Consider the following 21,190-nt stretch of genomic DNA (forward strand, 5'->3'; position numbering starts at 1 on the left):
TTTGTGTTGTTCACAACTAGAGAATTGTGTACTGTCTCCATTTCATACTCCTTAGGCAAATATTTTGAGGAAATTTAAATGACACATTTTCAAGGTCCAGGTAAAACCCAAGGCTACACCTTTTCCACAGAGATGACCAATCCTTACCTAGGCTCCACCTAGTGCCATGTAAAACAAATAGCAATGTATGGAAAGCTGCCATCTGAATGAGGTGGTGTTAAGGTAAACTTTATTAGAAAAAAAAAAAATGAGATGAGGGAAGAGATGATTGTGGTTGTTAAGAAATGCAGTCTGTAACCTCTACTTCACATGCAGGTACTTCCCCAGGTAGAGCCAAGGAATATTTCAACTTAGATGTCAACAGTATAAACTGTCAAGGTCAGTGCAAACAAAATTGGGCCAGATTTATTGTGCCTTTCCACAACAAGGCCAGTTCAGAGGGTTAGATTTGATGTAGTTTTCAGCACTGAGGGAAAAACCTCAACCAATTACCGTGCTGTGAATGTGTTGAAATCAGCAGTGATGACACAAGAGTTATGCTGCTTCTTTCTTTTTTTTTTTTCAGGCATGCTCAAAGACCTTGAAATTTTACAGAGTGGGGGAAATCAAGTCTCTGAGCATGTCTCAGTAAAACACTCTGAGGTGGGCAGTGCTTCCACCCCAGGCCATGTGTCACTCCTTGTGTTCGTGAGCCAGGTCGGGATGTTTGGAATTTTGGAGCTGAAATTGGCTGGAATGGGAGAGCAACCGAGGGGACAAATGTTTGAGGTTTTAGGTGGTAAATCAGACCCAGAGCCCAATTGCTGGTGCTTCTGTGGGTAGGGTTCCATGGGAGGGTGAGGGCCAGAAGGAGTTTTCAGTGGTCACTCTTCATGTTTGGGAGCATCAGTTGCTCTTCCATTTGGTCCGATTTCAGCACCAAAATTCCATATATCCGGATCTGGCTACCAACCTGTCTAGAGGGGGAAAGCCTACAGTCCTCCTTAGAGGGAAGACCCAGAGACTGGCTGCTGGTGAAGCTGATCCCAGATTTGAAGCTGATTGTTCAAATGTTTAAAAATATTCTAATTCTTTTTGTTTGTTTGTTTCTAATCCTTCCCTTCCATTGTTGGCAGCATCTTGGGTTTGCCAAACAGGACTCCGGGTGTATCTAATCCTAGGGCTCTGATTTTATTTCATCACTTACTTCCTTTGCTGTAGCAGTTTTACAATTCATCTACTTAGAAGAGGGTGGAAAATATTTTGCAAATCAAAGGGCTGGCTCTGTTCTTTGAGTATATGGAAGAATTCCATTAAGAAGAAAATTGTAGATCTGAAAAAAATATGCTGCTCTTATAATGGTACTTCCCCTGCTCCTGTTGAAATGGTTTGCTTGTCTTCTGCACTCTTTATAGTGGTTTTCAAGCTCTTCTTCTGTGGGGAAGGGAAGGATGCATTCTCTGTGATCTCAACCAAAAGTCAGCTCATTTTTGGTGTCTTAATGCATAAATGGGAGTGTGGATGTTTCTGTTTGGAAGTTCCTGTGTGTTAACAGTTTGTTACCTTTAATTGGGTTCCTCTTCTAGATAAAATCTGTGTGTTTTCTGGACAAATCTGTGCATAATTCTTTCAAAAGATGTAATTTAATCTTAAGCGTTTATAAAGAGAGTGAAAATGATTAGTAATATAGAATATTGCAAAAAAATATAGAAAGTATGTAGAAATTTCAGGGGTTGAGTCTGACAGCTGGTGAGGTTTTGCCCTATCAATAAATAGCTCGTCAGGGGAGAGTCAAGCCACAAATCCTAGAAGTTTATTTTTTGCCAGAGGTGTATCCAGAGGAAAATGGGTCTGACCTATGTATATAATGTTCAAATTTAAACAAACTATTTCAGTGTTAAAAGAAATTTCATCTATTTACACCTACTTTGACTATTTTCTCATTAAGTGCAAAGCTGTGTAGCAGATTACTTAAGATGCACAAGTCTATTGGAATATTTCTTTATGAATGGAAGTAGAGGTAGCAAGAATCTGGTTAAATTTTGCATGAAAGTTAAGGAGGTAATTACTGCTGGGATATGTGGATGTACATATGTTTATTTTGCACTGCCTGGTGACTATCTACAAATTTTGGTGGCAGCAGAAACTTGTTATAACTCTTTCTCCCTTGCAAAGAGAGGCTGGCAAGGCAACTCCTGAGCTGGCCTTTTCATCACCAAGATGACTGAATGTAGTGGAGAATACAGGGGGTTTTCTCTACCAGATTTCAGGAGCTCACCTTGGTACTTCCTGTTCAAAGCCCTGTGATAGAAAACAATAGTCATTATGTCATGAAGATAAAATCTCTGAGAAAATGTCTGATAGGAGAAGGGCACCTAATTAAGCATGTGATGGTTGAGTTGTGGCTAATTATCTTTTCCATCTGTTACCTTATAGAATTCTGTAACACTGGGATTTAAGGTTTGTCAATTTTTGCTGTCTGTCATTCTAGACCTGGACATCTCTGCCAAGGCCAACAACAAAATGAGCACATTAAAGTAATGAATCTCCAGTGAACAGACCAAACTATTTATTTTGGATGAATGAAGCTACATGTAAAACTGGGGTGTGTTTTGGGTTGACTGGTTACTGGAGGTGGGAGTGCTGTAAGAGTTGAATGCTTTTATAATAAGCTTTAGTTGTGGGAACATTTCAGCCTGAAACATGAAAGAATGCAGACCTTTCAAAATATGGTATGTGAGAAAAATGTATGATTTAGTGTTTCCATTTCCATAAAGGAAATAGCAAAGCTTTGCTTCAACCAAATGATAAATTTCCTTTCAACATAGTCACATGATGATCAGGGAGATAAATTCCCCCTAAGGTTTTGTCAAGGCAGCTGAGGGAAAAGTTTGGTGTCTTAAAGCAACCTGCTGTCTGCAGGGATGTGGTTGTATTTGTCAATGGGCAGAGGATCCCATTTCCCCTCATTTTAAAAATGTTTCATAATAGCCCTAGAAGAAGAAATAGAAGTGTCTATCAGAATCTGACCTGGGTCTGTTTTCACTCCACTGCCAGACCAATTGTAAACATTACTTAATCTTTGAAGAAACCACACTTGTTCCCTCAGGCCATGGTGATAACTGGGGGGCAGTGCTGTCCCATCACTGTTCTTGCACTTGAGCTTTTTGACAGGGTCAAAATATATATTTTGAAATATATGTTCTTCAGCGTGTAATACACCTTTCTAGCTTGTGGCAGGAAAATGTCTGCACTGCATCATGGTATGTCTGTTACTATAAAATCCACCTTGAGTTCTCTGTGTAGCACTGAACACTGACATAACCAGGAAGAGATTTTGCTGTGTCTTGGAGGATTTATCCCTGGCAATGTACAAAGGGATCAAAATCAACGTGCAGTTTGATTTGGAATTTGGGAGACTCAGTTACATCATGTTGAAGCAAATTTACTAGTTCCACAAATTTATTATTTACTATCACTAATTTACTAAACCCCTCTCCCACTGAAGTGTTCCTTGTTCCTCAGCAGGGTGGGATGGTTGGTGTGTTGAGAGTCAAAACCTCTTTGTACTTTGCCTGGCAGGAGCAGTCAGGAGTGACAGGATGGAGCCTGCCAGAGGTGGGCAGTCCTGGATTAGTACCAGTTCATCACAGAGACATTGCAGGTCTGTTGAGGAGGTAAAATGACCCAAGTGGGGTAATATTAAAATGTAGTTATTTAAACTTTTATTGCATTTACAACAAATAAGTGCTCTGCAGTTAAAAAAACCAAAAGCACGCAGTTTCTCGAGTGTTGAGCTACTGTATAAAGCTTTTTTTGAGCATTTTCTTGGTCCAAGTCATTATGTAACTTAATTGCATGGCCCAGCTGGCTTCCAGTCAATGGTCTCTGTGGCCCTGTGGCAGCTCACCACCATCCCTTATTCAGCCTCTCTCCACAGGGAAGGGGCTGCAAAGCCATAGTGATGGGAAAGATGACCAGCATTTACAATAAGCTGATGGGAAATCCAGCTGGTTTGGTGGGAGGGTAGGAAAATCCAGTGCCTTGAAGAGACATCAGTACCAATGATCCTTGTTAGGGTAACACTCTTAGAAGATGTGTTTTCCTCTGTGCACATGGTCAGATTTAAATCCTCTGGTCTGTCTTTTCTAAGTTACTTGCTTATTGCAGAAGGGCCCAGTGGTTTTATATTTTAACTTGAGGAAATCTCTCTTGAATGTGTGTTGAATTTGGATGTCTGATTTGGCTCAATTAAAATGTGATTAGGCTTTCTGTCTCCATTGTAGAGGCTGTAAGTGCTCTGGAGAAACATTTAATGTTGAAGGCTGGCCTGCTGGTTTTGGCTGCAATGTAGATAGAAATATGCAATGCTCTGAGAAATTCCAGGACTCCCACTAGGTCAAAAAATATTCTCTCAACTGTAGCATTTCATCAAGTTCCCTAGAAACATGTCTCCGTGTATCACAATCATTATTGCTTGGAAATCCACCAACTTTGCAATGAGCTGAGAGTATTTATTATATGTGCTGAATGGCATTCTGTTAGCAGAGAGGTCTGATTAAAATAATTTCCATCCCTTCTGGTTTCAGGCTGCATTTTGTAGTATGCTGCTGGTTTACTGTATGTTACGTGCTTTGGATGAGATTTAGTTACTAGTATTTATCTGGTTAATTCTATGAATTACTGCATTTTTTAAAATGACCTCACCTGGTATAATCTGTTCAGAATCCAGTCATTTAAAAATGGACTAAAGCAGCTGTACTTTCAGAAGTGTATTTGGCATAATTCAGAACACTACATACAGGAGATCTTAAAAATCCCTGAGCAAGTTGCCTTGTTGCAACTGAACTAATTGGGTGCTCTATTGTAATGGCTCACCTCACTGTATCTAATCCTTAAATCTTTCTAAGAACTGTATTTAGCTGACCTTTTTGGGGAACATTTCTCTGGATGAAAATACAGAGATAATACAGATAAAATACAGAAAATACAGCTTCACTTAATCATATTTAGAGCTACTAAGATGATTAAGGGAGTGGAACATCTCCCTTATGAGGAAAGGCTGAGGGAGCTGGGTCTCTTTAGTTTGGAGAAAAGGAGACTGAGAGGTGACCTCATCAATGTTTTCAAATATGTAAGGGGTGAGTGTCAGGGAGATGGAGTTAGGCTTTTCTCAGTGGTGACCAGTGATAGGACAAGGGGTAATGGGTGTAAATTGGAGCATAGGAGGTTCAAGTTGAATATCAGAAAAAATTTTTTTACTGTAAGGGTGACAGAGCCCTGGAACAGGCTGCCCAGGGGGGTTGTGGAGTCTCCTTCACTGGAGACATTCAAAACCCACCTGGACACGTTCCTAGGCGATGTACTCTAGGGGGCCCTGCTCTGGCAGGGGGGGTTGGACTAGATGATCTTTAGAGGGCCCTTCCAACCCCTAGGATTCTATGATTCTATGATATTTAAGATTTGGAGTGCACCTGTTCTTTGGGCTAAAACTGGCTGACAGCACAGTTGAAGTCTCATAGTGGTCTTTCTTGCTTTTGGCACAGTATTTCAACCAAGCTGTTAAAAGGTAGTCCAACAAATTATTTAATGACTCATTTTCAACTTAAAGAATGGTGTGATTTGCATACAGAACAGAAAACCCCTCTCCCTTTGTTCCCACTCCAGTCTGAAGATGTTGATAATACAGTAATTTTATGTTGCAACAGAGCACTAATGTTCCCTGGAATCTCAGTGTAGTCATTGTTTTTTTGATCCTATGGTGTGCTGGGTTCCCCAGACCCCAGACTGATTCAAGCTGATCTCATGAGTTTTCACAGTGAGTGGCTTGATGTCCATTTTTTAAAATGAGAAATTTGGGAAATGGAACCAGAATATTCCACACTGTGGGTCTCCCAGCAGCCTCTCTGTGTAGTCCCATGTGGGAAAGGGTTGTCCATGCCTTTCTCACTGTCTTGCCTGTTCTGTGCTTATAGAAGAGCTGTGCTAGTGTTGGGTGTCTCTGTGTCCTCATGACTGCTTAAAGAAATAAAACGTCCTAAACAGTCCTGATGTTGCAAGTAGAGCATAGGGAAGTGTTGGCTGGGACCCACGTTTCTGACAATACTTGGGCACCCAGGGTTCATTCCTTGAATCACAGGTGTGTTGAGCACCTCAGAGGCTTTATGGAACTCACCTGACACCAGATCCCACGGGCTCCACAGAAGTTCCCTGCAGAGCAAGGAGTGACTTGTGGGGCTCCTAACTCTGTGTCTGGTGCTTTAACCACTAGAGGACGCTGCCTCATTATTATTAGGGAAATTAATCATTACAAGTTTAAAAGGCCAGATTACAGGGGTTTTCCTTCCCTTGCCTCATCTTAATCTCAGGTAGGATTTTTGTAGTTTTCATTGTGCACTGTAAGTATCCACAGTGCTGCTGTCTGCTCAGGTTCCACCTTGAGATGAATCAGTGCCCAAAGACAGCTCTGCTGCCCTTCCCCTGGTGAAAGCAAAGACCTGACCTTATTGCTGGCTGCCTCCAAGGAAGCAGAGCAGCACTCCAAGACCCTGCAGGATGAAGAGCTGTGCATCCCCTGAGTGACCTTCTCTGTGAGGGACCTGACAGGCTCTTGCTTCTTGTTGGCTTGGTAAGCTTTGGCCTTTGCTCTAAAGAATTGTCATGAAAGCAGATCCCAGACCTGTCCCAGAGGCAGATCCTCCACAGGGAGGCAGAGGGAGCATGGAGTGTGCCATTCTCCCAGTCTGGGACTCTGCCAAAAGGGCAGGCTGGTGAAGGCACAGTTGGTGTGCAGGCCTGGCAGGTGAGGCCATTGGTGGCACAACTTGGCTTCCGCTGGCAAGGGAAGGAGGAAGGTCCAATTCTTTTTCTGTCTTCCTCTCAGAAGAGCTTCAAAAGTTGGCTGTCCACCAATAAGACTTTTTTTCCCCTGTAGATGGATCCAAATAGAAATCTAGAGATACTTCAAGGTACCTTGATAGAATTTGCTTTTGCCAATCACAGCATTTAATTGTAACCTTAGTCCCACAGTAGCAGCAAGAATGTATCTAAATTTTCAAGTCTTGTGTTGCCATTCACAGAGCTGCCATAACCATGAGGAATACCTGAGTATAGTACTAAGTATTCTTGTGTTAAATCCCACAACTCATTTCCATTGCATCATGAACTTAGTGAGCTGGGCATGAATCAGATAAGTGCCTCTCCTCCAAGAGCTGCTTATTTTCTTGTGCCTTCTGCATCACATACCCTGCAGATTGGAAAGAGGTAATTTGCTGGGTTAAGTTACAGAATGGGCTCTGTTAAGTTGCTGTGAATCACTGAGGTGTCTGGGAGTGAATTTAGCTTTGATAAAGTAGTGTAATAACCCTGCAGAGATGCAATAGGCTGGGAGTGTTCATCAGTCAATTCTGGGCAGTGTCAGTACTGGTGTGCTCTGTATAAAAACTGCTTTTATCTGCAACACATCTTGCTGGTGTTCAGCAGCTCCCTTCCATGATGAATATTTACACCAGTGTCCACCCCCTGTGAATGCAAGCTATCCCAAATACCCCTTTTCTGTGGAAAAGCTGGGGTTGTTTTGTTAATAATGGAGATGGAAAGAACCTTGGGGAAATTAAAAAGGAGTAAAAAATAGCAGAATCTTCTAAAGGTCAATTAATGTTGCAGTCCAGATGTATAAAGCCCAGTAAACACTAAGGGCAGGAGCTGTATCTGGAAGGTGAACTGGCCCATTTTTCACTTCCTAGAAAGCATTTCTGCCAAATGCTTGGTTTTTGGAAACCTTCCTTGCCAAATGCTGCCAGCTAGCACTATTACACTTACAAGTACATGATAGCTTTATTCATTTCCCTTGATATAATTGCAGTGAATTCTTTTTCTTGCACACTGAACAGCTTTTCTCTTGTTTTGAGAATCGTTTTAGTGCAAAGGTCTCTTGAGGTTTGAGTCTGACTGACAGGCAGCCAGATGGGAAACAGATTTTTGACTGACAGATGCCCTAAGTCTTCTGGTAAAAATGAGAGGGGAGCTCAACACAATTCTTCTTGGAAAAAAAGTAAGGTGAAGAATGGGCAGCTAATAATTGTGTAAGGAAATTTATAGAACTTGATTGTTTTATACAGCTGGAGACCCAACTCAATTTCATAAGGAATGATAACTGTAAATGATTTTCTGTCCATGTCATTAGGATAGCATTTGTGCCTGTCTTTAAAACTCCCTGTAGGACTGCATCAAACTCTCTTCTGTGTCAGACTGGATCATAGGTGATTCTTGGTGAGGCTAGCAGGTTTCTCTCCAGTTTTACCTCCAGACCTGTCTGCACATGCAAACAGTTATTTGTGTGTTTGAACTGGAGCTGGCTCCTCTTCCTGGGGATGCTGCTCACAGCCTGGGTGAGTGTGGCTCCCCAGCTGCTGTTGCAATCTTGCTGCAGTCTGAACAATATTTAGTGCTGTATCTGCTCTCCTTTAAGTGCAGCTAATGAAAAGAGAGTTAACTTGAGCACAGCAAACTTAAGTTAAATCTGTGACGAAACCAGCCTGAAATGGGGATGTTTAATAGATTCTGCATATGTTCACCAAATTAAAAGAAAAACGATAAAATCGCCCTGCAAACAGAAATGGGCATTTCTCCAAGATCAGCACTGGTTAATGGATGAGCTGTAAAGCCACAGCCCCCCCTCCTGAAGCAGAACAAAGGACAGGAGGGATGGAGCTGCTCAGGGGGGACATGGAGACCATTGGCACAGCCCTGGGTGCCTCGGTGGGTGCTGTGGTGGGACAGGCTCTGTCCCTGAATGCTCTCCTCAAAGCCATTTCTTTATGGTGATCAATTTTCTGTGCAAACAAACATGTTCTGGGTCCCTCTGTGTGTCCAGGAACGTGTAATTCTCTTAACCAAGGGGCCTTGCTTCTCTCTTTTTCATTTTGCCAAGGGGTCCCTTCCTGCAGCAGACCAACAAGCCTGGGGGTGTGACCCTCCTCTGCCACATGTGACAAAAACTTGCAAATTGAATAATCTGATTGTTTAAAAGCAGTGGTATTTATAACTGAATTGATACTGAAGCTGTGGACTGTTTTGTGGTTTTGGTTCTTTTTTCAAGGATGGTGCTATTATAAAGTGTTTTAATGATTGGATATATGAGTGTGTTCACCAAAGCCTTATCATCTGTTTCTGTTCTTTCAACAGGCACCATCACGGAGTGTGGGATTAATAGGTCTAGGACTGTCATATTAGCTGCCTTGTAATCAAGATCCGCTCTCACAGATGATAACAAAATTGATTATAGGTATGTCAAAGTTCAGCTGTGGGGTTTTAGCAGATAAATAGCCACTAGTTGGGCCATTCTGCCAACAAGAGAGGTCTCAGTCACACCTCAGTAGCTGGTATAGTTAGGTACCCTGTGACTGAGAGCCAAATCGAGGGTCTTCAGGGCTCTGATCTGTGCATTTTTTTCCATGGGATATTTTGCCTGCATTGCTGTGATGGGGGATGGCTGAGCAGTACCAGGGCCGAGGTTTCTGGCAGAAAACACCACAGCAGTAGCACCATGTGTGCTCTGTCACCCCCTGCATGGGCTACAAAAAAGGCCAAATTCTTCTCCCATTGGTTGCTGTGAACAGGGTTCATCTCCATCACAGCTTCATTTGAGTTAGATGCAATTCATAGCAGAAGGTGGCACAAGTTCAGCAGTTCCTCTGTTGGTGTTTTCAGATGTTGTCTGATGGAGCTCAGCTTTCTACCAGCTCTCAGGAGCTGGAGATCAGCAGTGGAAGGACTGCCTGTTGGGAATCTTCAGACTCCAATTCCACCCCACAGACAGCAGACACAGGGATCCCACCACCTGAAGGTGTTTGAGAAACAGAGGTAGGGAACAGGGAGGGGCAGACAAGGAAGAAGACTTGGGGACTGAGCCTTTTGGCAAGAGCTGCCAGAGAACATTTGTTCTGGACAACTTCGTAACTGGAGCCAGAGTTAAGCAGTGACATAACCTCTGATGCCAAGAATTTTTGTCCTGTCTGGTTGGGAGCACAGGAGTAGTTCAAAGTAGATGGGGACAGAGAGAGAAAAAAGCTTAAATGAGTTTCACAATTTTTTTCAATGAAATTCTGCAGCATTTTCTGTTATGTGCAGTGTCTCCTTTGAATTTCACCCTGTTGCAGATTCAGATTATCTAGGGGAATTAAATGCTGTTTAAATTCCATGTTAAAATGAGTAACATATTAGGGTCTTTTAGCACTGGATCACAGTGATTTTATATTAGACACTGAAAAGATAGTCAAAAAAGTACTCATTCAGTAATACTTGAAATTATTTTAGGTGCCTGCTTCTTAATGTCTTCTGACGTGTACTTTTAAAAGTGATTTATCCATGCATTTATAAATTTCTCTTTTGCTTGGAATATCGGAGAACTAGGTCTTTGATATTTAGATCCTCATAATGGTTCTTGGAATTTTTCTTTGGATGAAGATTCTGGCATAGATGATACTTTGTGAAACAGTCCTGTGTCTGGATCTCATTCATCACAGATCTTGAAAAGAAATGTCTCTTGGCTTTCAGATGGGGCCATGGAATTTTTCGAAGGATGAATTTCAATTATAAAGTGTATGTACATTTAAATATAGGTTCCTTGAATATGCAGGGCTAATGTAAGGATCAAATTTGTATGCATTCCATTAATGGGAATTGTAAGTTTTAAATGTTACAGTCACTGGAATATGTGCCTTTCTATTAAGCTGGGTTTAAATATGACAGTATTTGCCAAATACATTATTTCCCTGAATTAAATATGTTCTGATCAGGTATCATGAATGGAAACAAAAGTTATTCCTGGTTATTCACTGGTTTTGTCAGCTTGCATGTGCTATTTCTCCTTGCAGTGTTTTTCACCAGGGTGCTCAGCAGCTGCCCTGCAGAGTGGATGGAGCTGGGTCCTGGCTTCTGGGTTGCATAGCACAGACTGTGCCAGCTCATCAATTACCCCAAAGTGCAGCAAAAAGAAAGGAAAAACAAAAAGGGGGGAGATGGGAGGGTGGGGAGGCTGGAGCAGAGGGGGATCCTGGACTACATGGTGTAATAGGTTTTTGCTGTCTCGATGCCTCCAGTGCTGGGAAGGTGTTCATGAGCTGGGGTCTGCCCGGCTGCACTTTGACAGAACTGCTCCTAGTGTGTAAAATTAAGCTCATACATCTATCAAGTCAGGTTCAGTGCTTATCAGTTTAACTGGAGTGTGGTTTTTGGAGACAATATTTGCTTCAGATGCCTTGCTGGATTTATAAATTAGGGCATTGGGTCGTAGTAAAATGACTGTGCCCGTATTAGCAGAGCCTGGCAGTTCTGACATGGAGCCTCTGGATTTACATAGTCTTCTGTCTTGGGCCTGACCTAAATCACCAGCCTTTAGGGACAAGAAATGAATTAAGTCTTGTCTCTGTACAGAATAAGTCCCTGGCCAGCAGTGGTCATGTCTTTCCTTGAAACTATCATAAATTGCATTTATTAATGGCAGATTCTATAAGCTTCAGCCAAGTCTTTATCAGCACTCAGGCCAGACAGCAGATAAACAGTTGGCTGCAATTCTGCCCTCTAATAAAATTGTACATAAAACTTGAACTCAGTTTTGTGGTTTGAACACTCTTAAAAAGTGAGCTGGTTCTCAGCAGTGCACACTGGTGATGTTACCTACAGCTACAGCAGCTAAAGCTGCTGAGGATCCAGCTCCTTTCTCTTGGTGGGAGAGTTCTGGTTCCTGCCTGGATGAGGATGAGCACTGCTGGAGTTCAGCCTGGAGAAAAAAGACTCCACCTGGAGCTTGGAGCACCCTCCAGGAAATCTGGGGAGGGACTTTTTTACAAGGGCATGGAGTGACAGGACAGAGGATGATGGCTTTAAACTGGAGGAGGGTTAGGTTAGGTTAGGTTAGGTTAGGTTAGGTTAGGTTAGGTTAGGTTAGGTTAGGTTAGGTTAGACATGAGAAAAAAATTCTTCAGTGTGAAGGTGCTGAGCCCCTGGCCCAGATTGCCCCAAGAAGCTGTGGCTGCCCCATCCCTGGCAGTGTTGAAGGCCAGATGGATGGGTCTTGGAGCAACCTGGGCTGGTGGGAGGTGTCCCTGCCCATGGCAGGGGGGTTGGAACTGGCTTCAATTTGAGGTCCCTCCCAGCTCCAGACATTCCTTGATTCTGTGGAGAGGCTGCCTGAGGCTGTGTGCGGGGCAGGGGAACCCATCCCTGGAGCTCAGTGTGCAGATCTCTAGGGCCTGGCTGTGCCTATCCTTTGAGATGAGTTTCCCTCCACATCTGGCCTGCAATTTCTCCTGGAAGGACAGGCTCTTTGCTGCCAGTTGCACCACAGGAAATTCCCTGCTGCTGGGAAGTTCTTCCCTGCTCCTGATGTTTGGATGCAGTGGGAGGGGTGGGTGAGCACAGTCTGCTCCCAGGGACCCTGCTCAGCAAAGTGACAACACATGCCAACAGCATGCCATATGACAGCATGTCAGTGTTTGTAAAGGTGACCAGAGCAGCTCCAGCACGGTTATCCACTGTAGCCTCTCAGCTTGGTTTTTTCTAAGGTTCTTTCAAGTTTTTGAAATACTTTTTGACATCTGCTCTTCATTACAGAACAATGTAGCTGTCTTTTGAGGAAAAGAGGCATTTTTCATTATTCATTTCAAAGTTAAACACATTTTAAAGTGCCCACAGTAACTTGCTTTCAGGTGATTTGCCTGCACATCCGAGCCCAACTACAACACCATTTTCTGTTCCAAATCTGTGTTTACCTTGAGCACAGCTAAACCTGGGTTTTTATCAGAATGCCAAGTTTTATTTTTTATTAAAGGCTTTGTCTGGATGGGCAACATGAAACTCTGGCTGGAAACCCAAACCTTGCAGTGCTTCACATACCAGGTCCATTGGCAAAAGCATTTGGTCTTTGTAGGGACAACATGGATGGGTTGGGGCTTTTCCCTTTCCCATCCAAAGGTAGGCCATGTAGCTTTCTTCTTTTACACCCAAGTGGAAAAATACATAAGCTTTGGAGGGTTTTTGAGGTAGAACAGAGGTATGCAGCATGAAAAAGTGTCCTCTGTTTCCCCTTCCCTGCCACATGGCTTTCACTGTTTATTCTTGAGAGCAGAGCAGGGTGTGAGGGGGGATGGAGGGAGAGGCCAGGGGTGCCAGGGCTGCAGGGGGGAGTGTGCATGTACCCCAGCTCCTGTCTTCAGTCATCCTTGCTAGGCCACCACGTTTTCATGACAAGAAAAGTGTTGCAGGCACCTTTTTTGTGGATTTGTGACTCACAGGAACTTCAAGCCCATTGGGAGTCAGAGCTGCAAAGTGTCCTCACAGGGCAGAGGACCTTTAGCTAGAAATAATGTGGCTTCCTCATCCCCACCCAAAGTTCTTTGATAAAATGAGAGATGGTGTGTCCCTGGAGTTCTGTTTCCCCCCTCAGAGCTGCAGGACTCTACTCTCTACATATTGAAAGGTTATCTTCCTACCTCTTTGGTCTGTGCAGCTGGACTACCACTGTCTGCACACACTGATTCACTTTCTGAGAGTTTTTGTGACCATAGCCCACCAGACAGAAAGGAAAGTGGTTTACTCTTGAATTTAGAGCACAGCTGAGACTAGGGAGGATGGTGACCAGAGCAGCAAGGCTACCAGCTAGCTCAGTTCAACTTGTTCCCAATAGTTGAACAGTGTTTGCTTTATGTTGCTGTGTTGACTGCTGCAGTTTCAAAAGGAAGCTTGAGCTCTGACCTCATTCAAACCCAGAGCAGCTTCAGGTGTGGTGGGCTTTGAAGAGCCCTGATGGTGGGATAGCCTTTCTTGGTGGGCTCTTACAGCCTGTGCTGCACCACCTCCTTCATCCTGCCTCACACTGCCAGGTGTTGTTCCAGGTTTCCATCCAAGTTCAGTCCCAGTGTGGGGTGACAGTGTGAGTCCTGAGAGCGAGGGGTGGGTGCAGTCACAGCCCTGCTCCTGCCCACTACTCTTTCTCCCCCCTTCTGCTTTTCCCTCCTGCTGTGCAGTGTCTGGGTGCAGCTCCCTCCAGATGTGAGGCAGACATAGGTATCACCTTAGGCCACATCACAACAACTTCCATATTGCTGTGCCTGACTCCAGGTGGTGTCTGCAGGCTGCAGCCTCCTGTCGGGGACACAGCCTGTTTGATAACCGGGTACAGAAATGCTTCAGATACAGGGTTGCAGTCCCAGGAAATAACACCAGGCTCTGAGTTGACATGTTTTTATTAAGCGGCTTATCCTGATAATGATAAGAACATACAGCAAATTTACTTTATTTTTCCAGGTTAAAACCAAGTAGCTTAGTTTCTGGGGAAAAGAACTATGTCAAACATGCTGCTCGCCAGTCATGGAGGGGTGGGAGATTTGCCCTTGACTAATTTAAGGGATGTTCTAATCGGCTCCAACATTTAAACAGGCTTCTTTTCATACATATATTGGGCCATTTTCAGTACTAAATAGCTCCATTAAATGGTTTTCCAGGTTTTGTGCTGGCCAGACAGCTATTAAAGTCAATGGGAGTTTTGCCTCTGTAAGAAACAGAGCATCAGGTCTTCTGCCAGGTGACATATATCATTCAACAAAAGCTAAACTCTTGTTCAGAGAATCCAACAAGCTAATGTAAACAAAGCTATAAAGCTTCTCAAAACCTGCTGAGCTGTTTTTGCAGAGGTAATGTCTTTTACAGGACTGAAATTGGTTCCACTGGAAGGCAAGCTGGGAACTGCATCACTGCTGCATCTCCAGCCGGAGGAGCAGGGACCGCCCTGGAACAGAGTGGCAGAGACCTGGGAGCCATCCCTCAGGTCTGGAAGACAGGGTGAGTTCTTCCAGAAACAAACCAAGCTTGTGTCTTTGAGAGCTTCTCAAAGCCTTCTATGTTTAAAGCTCATCTCCAGAGACTAACAGATTACCTTGTCAGAAATGCCTTCTGTGGGGAGTGATTTTGCAAACTCACAAAAGAACAAAAGTCCTCAAAAAGATCTTTGAAAAGGACTGGAATTACCAAGGGGATTTGATTGGAATTAAGTATGAATCTCCAGTAAAAAAAGAGCTTTTCCAGCTGGTTCGTTCTCACTTGGGTACTTTGGTGCTTCCTAGAGTAAAGATGAAGAGTTAAACGTAGTTTATTTTTTCCTGCAGAAATGTCGGAGTACTTTTTGTTTCCCAGAACTGTGAAAATAGTTTGACAATTAAACACTAAATTCGTTGGGAAAAGGGGAAAAACCATTTGTGTTTTTTTCACTATGAAAAATTTTGGGGTTTTTTTATATTGCCATTTATTTGAAAAACAAAACTAGTAGTAGCTAAACCCATCTATAGAAAAGATTTTAATTTTTTTTTTTTTTTTAGGGATAGCTTGTTTTTGTAAATGATCTTGGAATGCCTTGCTATTAGTGAAGTTTCACACACACCCACATAGATCTAATTTAATTAAAAGCTACTGAGTTGTGATACTGTCCTGAAAACCAGCTGTGCAGGGGTTGAGGGGCCTGGCTCTAGCCAGGACATGTGAGTGTGAAAGGGAGGGAGAATTCCAGTCTTGGTGTGTGGCTCCTGGAAGGCAAATCCGAGGGTAACAGCCCACGGCCGGGCAGACACCGGCTGGCGCTCACACGTTGCTTGCTTTGCTTTTACCTCTGTCAACACAGATGTAAATCTAGATACGGAAGATTATTGCTCATTACTTTTTGGAAGAGTGAAAGATGTTGCATCAGACTTCCCCAGGCAGATGGTTACTAAAGAGAAGGAAAATTAATATTCCCTTGTCAGCTAACAGCTGACGTGCACTGTCTGCTTTCCTCTGTCACATAAATACCCTGGGCTGCTGCCTGCCAGGTGTCCCCTCCTCTTCTGTGGCCTCCAAAGGGGACAGGGGCACAGCAAGGCAAATAAATGCACTTACTTGATGTACTTACATCAATATAGTCACCATATTGCCAGCCATACACCAGAGGAGGCAGCAGCCAGGGGGGTTTGTTCCTTGCTGACTTTCTTCTGTTTGCAGGGACCAGAGGTGCTGCTAAGGACCCTCCCCTGTCACGGGCTGCCCCTCAGGGTCTGGCTGCCCAACAGACACTGGAATGTCCTGGCTCAGGAGCTGGGAGCAGCCTGGTTTGGTGGGCAGGGGCTCTGTCCTGCTCTGGGGCAGAAAAAAGTTTCACAGAGTGCCACTGCTTGGGCTCTGCCTGCTGGGACCTGGGTTCTGCTGGCCTGGCCTGCTGATGGCAGAGTCTCAGGGACAACAGATGGCCATAAAATCCAGTGGGATAATATTACAGAGAAGACGATGAGGATCTATCCTCCTGCAACACAGATCCCTGACCATGAAGTCTCTTTACTTTTGCATGTGGGGTTGATAGTGAAGAAGGCAAGCCACCAATGACAGGGACAAATGTGCTGAGAGCTGCTGGTTGGCTGCAGTTCCATGGTGAGAGATGTCCCCTCACTGCTGTTGCTCATGGAGGCCCCTCCACAGACCTCTGAAGCTTGCTGCAGCCCCTCTCCTGCTTTTCTGAACCTTGACAGCAGCCTGGAACCCTTGGGCCTTTTAGCAGGGCCTGTAGCAACAGGCCAAGGGGTGATGGTGTTAAACTGAAAGTGGGGAGACTCAGACTGGATACAAGGAAACATTTTTTACAGTAAGAGTGGTGAAACACACAGGTTGCCCAGAGAGGTGGTAGAAGCCTGGAAATATTCAAGGTCAGGTTGGATGGGGCTCTAAGCATCCTGATCTGGTTGAAGATGTCCCTGGTCATTGTGGGGTGGCTGAACTAGATGAGCTTTAAAGGCCTCTTCCAACACAACCATTGTGTGACCCTATGAAACCAAAGCAGCTGCTGGTGCTGGTGCTCAATCCTTACTCTGTGCAATAACTGCCTTGGGGGGATGGAGGGTGGTTTATGGTTTATTACCAGGTTCTCAGGCAATACTTCAGAGTATTTTTTTCCTTGGCACATTCCTCTGGGATTGGGTTTGGGAGTTATGCCTAAATATAATTTATTATTGATGACAAAAAGCCCTGCCTTTTGTAGAAAAATAAGTTGTAAGGTAGTGGGATTTGTTTATGGGCAGTTGTTTTCACTGTGTGGATTGATTGCACAGCTGATACCTGCTTTTATCTGCTCGGGTATCTCTTGATACTAATTTATCCTTTCTTTCTCATCACCATTGTTCTGTAGTCAGAGAGTGATTTTGATGGTCCAGGAATTTCCTGAGGAGCAGGAGGCAGCCTTTCAAAGAAACACAGGCTCGGGATTTCTGCAATGCTGGTTTCAGAATGTCTGCTGAATGTCACAGAGTGTCTGCTACAGCCATACAGGTGCTCACACCTTTCAGGGATGAGCCAGAATGGGAATTTTAAGAATTGCAATGTGTTTTTCAAAGACTTATTTTTGAGAGCAAAAATTAGAATCTGCCTCCTTCTGCTGTTTCAATGCCTCTGTGTATGTCTTGCTGGGCATCACATGGTGGAAGAGATGGTTAATGTGATGGATGTGGGGGAGAAACCAGCATGAATGAAAAGTGATGTACTTTGGAAAGGAATCAGTCCTCTCCACATCAACCACATTTCTCTCTCCAGCTTGTCTCATTTGCTGTGAACATTGATTCAGAACTGAGTCCAGAGGGCTGAAGTCAGGCAAAAAGGAAAATGTCTTATCTCAACACTGGGATTCTCTCTGCCCGGGGAGGTGGTGGGGGTAACCATCCCTAGAGGTGTTAAAAAAAAAGTGTAAACTTAGCTCTTGAGGACATGGTTTAGTTGGCTGGTACTGTTGGGTTGATGGTTGGTCTTGATGGTCTCACAGGTCCTTTCCAACCTTAATGATTCTGTGACTTCCAGGCCCTGGTCAGCATGTTCTGGTGATGCACAGAGCAGTGGTCTGTCCACCCAGCTGTCCCCATCCTGGAGGGCTCGTCTCCCAGTGGCCCTCTCTAAGGGAAAGGGGTACTGTGGAACCACAGGAAGAGCCATCAGATCTGGTAAGAACTTTTCCCAAGTGCCTGTGGGACTGAGGGTGCCATTTGTCAGTTGCAGGGCTGAGGTTTGGGGTGAGGAGCCATGCCAATCCTCTCTGCTGGGGCTGACCTCAGCTGCTGTTGTCACTTGGTTGTGTGACTGTGACCCTGAGCTGGATGCTCTGCCAGTGGTGAGGACCTGTGTCCAGCTCTGCCCCCACCCCACCTGGATCCTCTGCCCTTTGTGCCCGAGGAGGGGCCACAAACACTCTCCGGGAGCCTTTTCTGTGCTCAGCCCCTTGGAACAGACATAAAAGGTTTCCAAGGATGTTTCCAGGTTGTTCCCTGTTTGGGTTACTGGAGGGATGGCTGGTGGCCTCGTGCTGTGTCTCTCACACCCCTTTGCTGGCAGGCACTGCTGTGCAGGGCTGTGGGGACACCCAGCGTGACCCCCAAGCCCCCCTCACACCCCCCCCAGGATGAGGGGCTGGCTGCTGCCCTGCACACACAGCCTCTGCTGAGGGCTCCCTGGAGCAGATGTTACTATTAGTTTACTCCTTTGCCTCAGCACTGACATTTCTATACACAAACAGCAGCTTGTGCTCCTGCTGGCCTTTTAATGGAAAGAAAACACCCTGCTCCTTGGCCCTTTGCATTCTTTTTCTGGTGCCAGGCTGGGGTGGGATGGAAGTTCCCAGGCAGCTGCTCCCAGCACTCATCCCCTCCACTGCCCTGCCCACTCCTGGTACCACCGGGTCAGGATGGGATGGAGCCGGGCCAGCAGCACTGCTCTTCCCACTGAAATACCTGCTTTGGAACTGTCTTCCTTCTGGCAGAGACCCATTTTGTGCTCTGCTGCTCCTCCTGGCCTGGCTCCCTACCCAGCACCTCGGCAGCACCCACCTCCGTGGGGTCGTGTCTCCTGAGCAACACCTGGTGCTGAGTTTGGAGCTGAGGTCCCACAGCAGGATTCTGCCCTGTTCTGGGGACCCTGCTGGCTCCAGGGCTTCTCCCAGGTCTCCTCCTGGCACTTCACCTCACAGCTCAGCCCCTAGGAGGTGCTCAGGCTGTGGCTGGTGACTGGCAGCCAGAGTGCACAGGAAGGCTGGAGCTGTGTTTCAAAGTACCTTTTGTTCAAAATACCTCTTTTGTTCCCCCTCTCACTGTGGATTTTCCATCGCTTTAGCCTTGGCCCACCAGCAGCCTGCCTGGACTCTCTCCCGAGCCCCAGTGGGCCAGGTCCTCCCATTTCCATGAAATGCCCTTCAGGTCAAAGCATAGCCCTTGCCCCTGATTTGGAAACATCCTGGGGAGGAGGTTCACTGAATTCATATCAAGACATTCAGCAACAGCAGAGTCCACAGGCTTGGTGCTGCTAGATGGTTGAAGGTGGGAGTGTTTCCTTGTGGGGATCCAGGGGGGCAGGAGAGCAGCCCCTGCCACCCTGCCCAGGGTGGTCCTGCATCCCCTGTGGGTGGAGCAGGAGGTGGTGGCTGGGCATGCACACACTGCATGGGTAAGTTTGCTGTTTTGTGTGTGCAATACTGTGTGTGCCTTTTTATTCAGTATTACAATTTGAGAAGGCTTTGGGAAAGTGGGTTTGCTTCAAAGGCATTGGTAAAGAATTTTCAGCTGGTTTTCCTGGTTTATTAATGATTCAAGAGCATTAGACATTATTTTTTTCTAATACCTGACACAGCCAACCTGTGTCTGTGCAGTGTCCCTTTCCCCGCAAGCCTTTGCTTTTTGCTTGCCTTTTTTTGTTGTTGTTGTTGATTTGTAACACCCCCTAAGTGACCCTTTTGCTCCCAATACCAGACCAGGGTGGCTCTGCCCTTCTGGCATGGCTGAGGGGCTTGAGCATGGGTCCCTCTTCTGGTCTATAGCTCCTGGGGAAACCATCACACACCCATCTAGGACAGGCAAGGGGGAAGGTTTCTTGCTGCTGCTCTTAAGGATGCTGGTGCCAGATGGGGATGAAAAGAAGAAAGAAAAAGCTGCTTCTCACCATCACCCATGGATTTTCCAGAAAGTGAGTTTTTCCAAGCTCAGAGGTTCTTGCTTCCCTCCAGGAAAAGTCTTAATTCAGTGCACAAGAAAGGTTTTCACTTGAAACATTGCTGATGTTCTCACGCTGCCGTTCCTTCATAGAGCTGGGCTGATTTCGTGCTGTTTATGTTTGGTTTTAGTTTGGAAACAGTAGGAGAAAAGATGTGCCCACTGTGAAGATTTGTTTCACACAGGTCAGTGTGTTATTTCAGCTGCAGAAGTTGCACAGTGAATCCACAGCAGCTTTCCCAGCTGAGAGCCATCCCCAATGTGTGTGTGTGTGCCATTGGAGCAGGGGATGGGCCTTCCCTGAGCTGCTTAGGTGTATTTTGTTTGGTTTCCCTTTTTTCCTGACTGGAATAAGAGCTGGGAAATCTTTTATAAATGTGTAAACGATATTTGCTGTTCCCCTGAGTCAGCCCAGCAACAACACAATGCCAGCTCTGTAAATGGAAGTACATGGCACTTAGAGCTTTAATGTGGGGAGAGTGAAGTGCAGTTGGTGAACTTCAGGTCCAGCACACAGGATTGTGTTCTGTGGGGTTTGATCCAAGACTCAGTGTCCATCTCTGGTGGTGATTATTTTTCTCCCCTCTGCTAAATAATCTTTGTGGTATTCCTGGTGAGTGGGGGGCAGGTTCACCCCAGGCTCCAGGCCAGGCTCCTCTGAGCCACCCAGAGCATGAGCAGAGTAAGGCAGCCATGTAACCATTCCCAGTATATTTTTGTGTTTCTTTCCCTTGCTTATGGTAAATAACTGTGATTAGATGTGGCTTGAAATATTTGGACCTTGTGATAAAAAATTAGCTCATTCTTCCCTGCGAGGGTGGTGAGACACTGACCCAGTTTGCCCAGAGAATCTGGCCCAGAGAATCAAAGGCATCACCCAGCACTGGTACCAGGAACAGCATACAGGAAAATACAGCTTAATGGAGAAAACTGCCCACATACTGCTCCATGTTCCCAGCAGGTTCTGCTGCCAGTACTGTGCACTGTGGTCATGGTGATGCTGTTCCTGGACACCAACCTGATGAACCTGGGGGAACTGAGGTGCCTCTGAGCAAGGTCCAGCTGCCTCCTGGGCTGTGGAAAGTGGTGGGTGGCACGGTCCCTCCTCCCTGGTGGAAGCAGGGGGTCAGGCTGTGTGTGGGGATGCCCCATGGCCACCTGGGATAACAGGG

The sequence above is a fragment of the Heliangelus exortis genome, chromosome 12 (assembly GCF_036169615.1).
Source record: "Heliangelus exortis chromosome 12, bHelExo1.hap1, whole genome shotgun sequence".
NCBI classification, from domain to species: domain Eukaryota; kingdom Metazoa; phylum Chordata; class Aves; order Apodiformes; family Trochilidae; genus Heliangelus; species Heliangelus exortis.